This window comes from Balaenoptera ricei, chromosome 1, assembly GCF_028023285.1.
Source record: "Balaenoptera ricei isolate mBalRic1 chromosome 1, mBalRic1.hap2, whole genome shotgun sequence".
In the NCBI taxonomy this organism is placed as follows: Eukaryota; Metazoa; Chordata; class Mammalia; order Artiodactyla; family Balaenopteridae; genus Balaenoptera; species Balaenoptera ricei.
The window spans coordinates 81,694,348-81,700,347 of record NC_082639.1 but is presented as its reverse complement, the minus strand read 5'-3'; the positions used below and the strand labels follow the sequence as shown (position 1 = coordinate 81,700,347).

General features: G+C 45.4%; 1 protein-coding gene across 6 annotated transcripts in view; it reads left to right on the top strand.

The window, feature by feature from the left end:
- The first annotated feature begins 2,554 nt into the window (after nucleotides 1-2,554).
- EVI5 (ecotropic viral integration site 5) overlaps nucleotides 2,555-6,000 on the top strand; it is a 223,668-nt gene continuing 220,222 nt past the window's right edge. For all 6 annotated transcript variants that reach the window (XM_059926358.1, XM_059926351.1, XM_059926347.1 and 3 more), the window contains exon 1: nucleotides 2,555-2,810. The gene's annotated coding sequence lies outside the window, so the exon portion shown is untranslated. The remainder of the gene's footprint in view (nucleotides 2,811-6,000) is intronic.

The following is a 6,000-nucleotide window of genomic DNA, read 5'->3' as shown; positions in this document are numbered from 1 at the left end:
TCTCTCATACACCTTCCCAGTCAATTTCCTGCCAGAGGCAACCGGTTACGATTTTTTTCGTAGAATTTCAAATAAATAGAATCATAGAGTATGCACTCTTTTGTGTCATTTATTTATTTTCAAGTAGGTAATATATTCACATCACTTTAAGTTAAGAAGGTATACAAAGGGGCAGGCAGTCAAGTCTCCTTCCCAGCCCTGACTCCCAATCATTCAATCTTCCTCCCTTGAAGCAAAAATTATTATTAGGTTCATGTGGGCCCATCCCATAGCTATCATTATTAATTCAGGGCTTCATACAGGTACTTTGAGAACTCAGTTTTAAAGGTTACCCAAAGGATCTTCTGACAGCCCAGCTAAAACGATATAAAATCAGTTTAAAAATAACTGGAGTTCTTTTTAGACTCTGATTCCAAATGTCAGATTGTGACATTTTACCTATCTATGACTTAGGTAACCTTCAAGCCATATCTAGTTCAAGTTCTGGCATTCTATGATTCTCATTTATTGATGAAACAAAACAAATATTGAACAAATATGGAAATACAACCATGAACCAAAGAAAACCAAGCTCCTGGCCTTATTGATGTAATTAGTCCAGTGAGGGGGAAACAAAAATTCACCAAAATAATCATATAATTACAGTTTCAGTGTCATGTGATAGGAATGGACCAAGATAGGGAAGTGTGAAGGTGCTTCTCAGAGGTAGAGACTAGAGGTGTGGTCAGAAGGAGGAGGATTGGAAGAGACTTCCAGGCACAAAGCAAAGCATATGCAGGTCTGTGGAGGGAGAAAACTGAGGAATTGGAAGAGGCCAGTCTGGCTGGAACAGAGACAGGATGGAATGTGGTCTGAGCAGTGAGAAGAGGTGGAGAGGTGGGCAGGCCACCAGACCATGCAGGTTAGTTAAGAGGTTTTGTCTAAGGAAGTGGGAGGCCATTGAAGTGGTACATGCTGGGAAGATAAAAGATCACACAGCCATTTGTGTGAAGAAATTAGAGAGGGACTAGAGGGCATGAGGGTAAACCAATTAGAGACTAAATTTGTAGCCCTCCCAGGCCTCTGGCCCTCCCAGACAAAGGGAGTTTGGACTAGGGTGGTGATGAAGGAGCTAGTAGAGGACAGATTCAAGGAAATTTTGGGACGTAAAATCTATAGGATTTGCTGATAGATGGAATATAGGAAGGAAAGGTAGATTAACAAAATGTATTTTAGCTTTCTTATACAAGATGGATTCAGATGCAATGAAACTGTTAGTTGAAATTACTTTAAATAATGGCATAATCTGAAGTTATGCAAAATTTTGCCTCAGATGCAATTTCAAGTTTTTAGTTGGGTGGAGGGCATGGCTCTACTTCCTATTTTTTGGTATTTCTTAATCTTGTTTTTTTAAAAAATGGAGAATTTTTCTTTTTCTGAAATGCTTATTACAGTGGAACCCCTTCTGGAGATTATAAATTTAAATTAGGTAATAACCAGGGTTACCTAATTTCTAGGCAATTTTTTTTTGGTGCTAATTACTATCATTTTGTCACTTGTAAATGTATAATCAAAGTAATTTATATTGCCTTTGTTATTATTATTATCATTTTTTGCCTGTCTTTCCTGGGATTAGACCGGAATTAGTAGGTTGTTTCTGTTCTTAAGTACTTTCCTTCTAAGAATTTCTTCGTTGATATTGGATGACTGCCCAGCTGGACCTCACATATTTGTGCCCATGTCCCTGCCGGACTCCGCATAAATCCAATGTGTCGAGACGACTGATGGTAGAGTGATTTGCAATCACAAGTGCCATTTACACGTTAATTATTGTTTTTTTTTTTAATTTACTTATTTTTATTATTTATTTATTTATTTATGGCTGTGTTGGGTCTTCGTTTCTGTGCGAGGGCTTTCTCCAGTTGTGGCAAGCGGGGGCCACTCTTCATCGCGATGCGCGGGCCTCTCACTATCGCGGCCCCTCCCGTTGCGGGGCACAGGCTCCAGACGCGCAGGCTCAGCAGTTGTGGCTCACGGGCCCAGTTGCTCCGCGGCATGTGGGATCTTCCCAGACCAGGGCTCGAACCCGTGTCCCCTGCATTAGCAGGCAGACTCTCAACCACTGCGCCACCAGGGAAGCCCTAATTATTGTTTTTGAGAGTGACCAGGTCACCTCTCGGGGAAGCCCGGGCGGCCTTTCGAAGCTTGCGCGTCTGCATCCCGTGGCCGCAACCTGGAGACATGCGCATAAGCTGTGCAGCAATGCGAGGCCCGCAGCCTTACGCGCGGGGTCGCTTCGAGGAGGGGGAGTGTCTGGTGCAGCTCTTACAGGCAAGGGGCGGTTCAAGAGACTGGGGAAGTCAGCAATTTGTGGGTCCGACCTCCGGAGCTTTGAAAGAGAGGCGGAGGAACAAGCGGGAGTTCCCCGCCCCCGTTCCCCACGGTCCAATCCCTTCGGCTTCTCCTTTTCTCAGCCGGCCGGCCCGGCCCCTAACCTGCTCGAACCTATTATGCGGTAGGGCGGCCCGGTCTCTTTAAGGCCCTGCCGCGCCTGCGCCTTGAGCCTTCCTGACGCGACCGGGCCGGACCCGGGAGGAGCCGGTGGCGGGCACACTAGGGGTTGGGTGGTAGTTGAAACCGCGGCGGCGCGGGGGGAGTGGGTCAGGGTCTGAGGCGGCCCCGAACTCCTGAGTGAGCGCGGCTCTCAAGAGGGGTCGCGGACGGCGGACGGCGGAGCCGGGAGAGAGGCCGAGGCGCTGAGACGCGGCGGCGCGGCTGCCGGCTGGATGGGAAGTTAATGTTTACGGCGGAGTCCACCCAACGTTTCCAAGGTGAGGGGCGCCGCGCCAGGCCGGGCGGGCCGCGAGCCCGGGTTCCGCGGGGCGCACAGCCGGGCCGAGACGCGGCGAGTGGGGGCCGCCAACAAAACTTGCGGCGCGAGCGGGCAGGGCGCGCCCGGCCCCCTGGGGCCTAAGTTCCCTGTGGTCGCCGCGACCCTCCTCCCGTGGGCGCTGGGGAAGAAACTCGCCAGCGGGACTTCCAGTGGAATCCCGGGGAGGTGGAGGGACGAGGCAGCTTCGGGAGCGCTTCCTCGTAAATCCTGTGGGGAATACTGACTCCTCACCCCCGCCTTGGAGGCCAGGAGTCTGTTCCTTCTGGGTGACCTGATGGGGCGAGACCGTCCACGCCTCTTGCAAAGTTGGCGTCTTTATTTGGCCTCTGGGATTCTGCGCAAGGCCGTGTCTCCAGGCAGGTGATGGGCGAGCCAGGTGTGCTAGAGGACGCCCAAGGATGCACTTGGGGAGCGTTTGTAGCCATCACTGAATCACCTTATGACTAGCGGGGCAAGCCTCAAATTAACCACAGAATTTCCGGTAGGTTGGATTGTGGTGTTGGTGTTTGCTTTAGAGTTGCTGTGATTTCTTTGTGGCTTTATTTCTGTCTTTTGGGCTTCACAGATCAACTCAGCTGGCATCCTCTCACCGAAGAGTTAACCAAAACTTTTGGAATGGTTTCTTCACTTTCCTCCTATCTGTTGTTGTTAGAGGTGATTTCAAAAAGTAGCATTTTCTTGCAAAGATTTCTTTGGGTTGCAGTGTAGAATAACAGACTCCTAGAATAACAGACTCCTTTTATTGCTGAAAGAAATCCAGTGCTTCGTGAAGATCAAGAAAAGTTATCTGTTCCTAGTTTTTACCTTTATTCTGGGTTGAAATGTGTTAGCAACTTTTTTTGTTTTGTTTTTTAAAAATTTTATTAATAAACTTTCTGCTGTTTACCAGAAGCTCCTTTTCTATTCTAAGATGCTAGTCTTAATGTCTCTGAGAAATTTGTGTCAAAGAAATCTTAGAAAACTTATTGTAGTATAATATATTTTAAAAAGTGCACAATCTTGAGTATGCAGGTAAAGAATTTTTAGTAAGTATACTATCACAGATCAAGAAACAGAACATTGCTAGGTTGAGGTTTATATCTAGGAGTGGAACTCTTGGTTTATGAGATACGTGAATGATAAAACTTTAGCATTAGATACAGTTGAACATTTTCCCGAAGTGTTCTACCAATTATCAGGGAATGGTATTCCATTTACCTCATATCCTTGCTAATGCTTGTCAGTTTTAAAATTTTTTGCTATTTTGGTAAAAGTGCAGTAATATATGTGTGGTCTTATTTACATTTTTCTGATGATTGTGGTTGGGTATCTTTTGTTGGCCATTTATATGTCGTCTTTTGTGAAGTGCCTGTTAAGTCTATTTTTTTTTTTTAATTGGTCTGTAATTCTTTATTCTGGATATGAGTTCTGTGTGTGTGTGTGTGTGTGTGTGTGTATACACATCTATCTTCCATGAGTCCTTTCTGGACTTAATCTTTTTACACTCTGTATGTTGCCTTTTCACTCTTTTAATGGCCTTTTTTTGATGAATGGAAATTGTTAATTTTAATGAAATATACTTAATCCTTCCCTTTATGATTACTGCTTTTTGTGCCCTACTTAAGAAATCTTTGCCTAGCCTAAGAATATGGAGATATTTCCCCATGTTACTGTACAGAAGTTTTATTTTGTTTTACTTTTCGTATTTAAGATGTACAATTTACAGTAAATTCCAGATGGATTGTAGGGGTCCAGATTCACTTTATACCATATGGGTATCTATTTGACCCAGCACCATTTACTGAATATACCATCCTTGCCCTTCTGCACTGTGTGACACTTTTTCATAAATCAGGTGACTGTATAAGTGTGGATCTGTTTCTGGACAATATTCTGTTTCATTGGTCTATTTGTTATCCTTGCACCAATATCAGTATCAACTGATGTAACTTTATAATAAGCTCTGATATCTGTTGGTCGCATTGCTGCACATAGTTGTGGCGAATGGGGGCTACTCTACGTTGCGGTGTGCAGTCTTCTCATCGTGGTGGCTTCTCTTGTTGCGGAGCGCAGGCTCTAGGCGCGCAGGCTTCAGTATTTGTGGCTCATGGGCTCTAGAGTGCAGGCTCAGTAGATGTGGTGCACGGGCTTAGTTGCTCCGCGGCATGAGGGATCTTCCCGGACCAGGGCTCGAACCCGTGTCCCCTGCATTGGCAGGCGGATTCTTAACCACTGTGCCACCAGGGAAGTCCCACATCTATTCTTATTTATTCTTAGGTATTTGATTTTTTAAATATTATTGTAAGTGATATTTTAAAACATTTGTGGCCAGTATATAGAGATACAGCTGATTTTGGGGGGTGGGGAGAGTGGCTCTGGGATTATTTTAAAACAAATCCTAGACGTCATTTCATCAATAAATCCTAAATCTTTAATGTCCCTTCAAGACCTAGTCCAAATTACACCTTGTATGCTCTCGTTTTCCAAGGTTTTTAAATCTCTTCTTGTATGTTATCTCCAGTGTCTGGGACCAATTAAAGATTTATAGAGTGTTTAACATAGAGCGTAACTGTGTTAGGCTCTGGGGATATGAAGCTGATTAAGATGCTGCCCCTGCCTTTAAGAAATTGAGAGTCTAAGAGGAGTTGTAGAAATTCAGAAGACCTTTATCCTCCACTAGGAGAAGTGCTGTGATGAAAATTGGTTTGGCTGCATGCAAAAGGGACATTTAAATCCAAGTGTGAGGCACGTACCATGCTTGGCTCCCAGTGTTCTGAGAGCTGCACGGAGGAACTGGCCTGTGGGTGAGGGCTGCTATCACCGCACATACTTCTGCTTTATTCCTTGGCTTTCAGCCTTGAGCCTCGCTCCACTCTTCTTGAGTCTGGAGTCTCTCCAAGTCACTGTTTCCAGAGAATAAATTTATGAGAGGATGTGAATAGTGGAGAAGGGAAACTGGAGGTCCATGTACAGACTTTACCATACTTTAAACCAGTAACCTGCTCTTCAGCCCCATACTTCTTCCCCACTGACTATGTCCCTCGAGACTCTCAAGGGCTGAGCCTTTCTGGGGCTCTGTGAGCGAGGCACATCAGCCCGTTGACCATATGCCCTTGTGCAGGCCTGTAGGTTTAGCTTCCCATCCTCTA